Raw genomic sequence first — 417 nt, 5'->3', positions numbered from 1 at the left:
ATATATATATCTTCATATATATATTTATCTGTGTGTGTGTGTGTGTGTGTGCCCCCTACCGTGACTCTTTGTTTGACAAAGTTTGTAAGACCCCTGTGGTCAAGGGTTAGATTTCGCCTATGTGCGAGAAGAAATTCTTAGGCACATGAGGTTGTCAAGAGCCTTGTATAATAGCCTCAGACTAATCTTTTTATTTAAAAAAAATGATGCATATAATCATCCAAAATTATAATATTTGTTAGTGTTTATAACTTTAGTCTAGTTATGAATAATTTTTAATACTAATCAAATGTCTCAACGAAACCTTTAGCCACTACAACTTTTTATATTCCCATATTCTGTGACCTATATAGCGTGCATAACTTATCTTAAGTAGCTGAAAGTTTTGGTACAGAAAGCACATATCATTGCCTTCTT

The sequence above is a fragment of the Phalaenopsis equestris genome, unplaced genomic scaffold (genome assembly GCF_001263595.1).
Source record: "Phalaenopsis equestris unplaced genomic scaffold, ASM126359v1 Scaffold000422, whole genome shotgun sequence".
NCBI classification, from domain to species: domain Eukaryota; kingdom Viridiplantae; phylum Streptophyta; class Magnoliopsida; order Asparagales; family Orchidaceae; genus Phalaenopsis; species Phalaenopsis equestris.
This window is presented reverse-complemented; position numbering follows the sequence as displayed.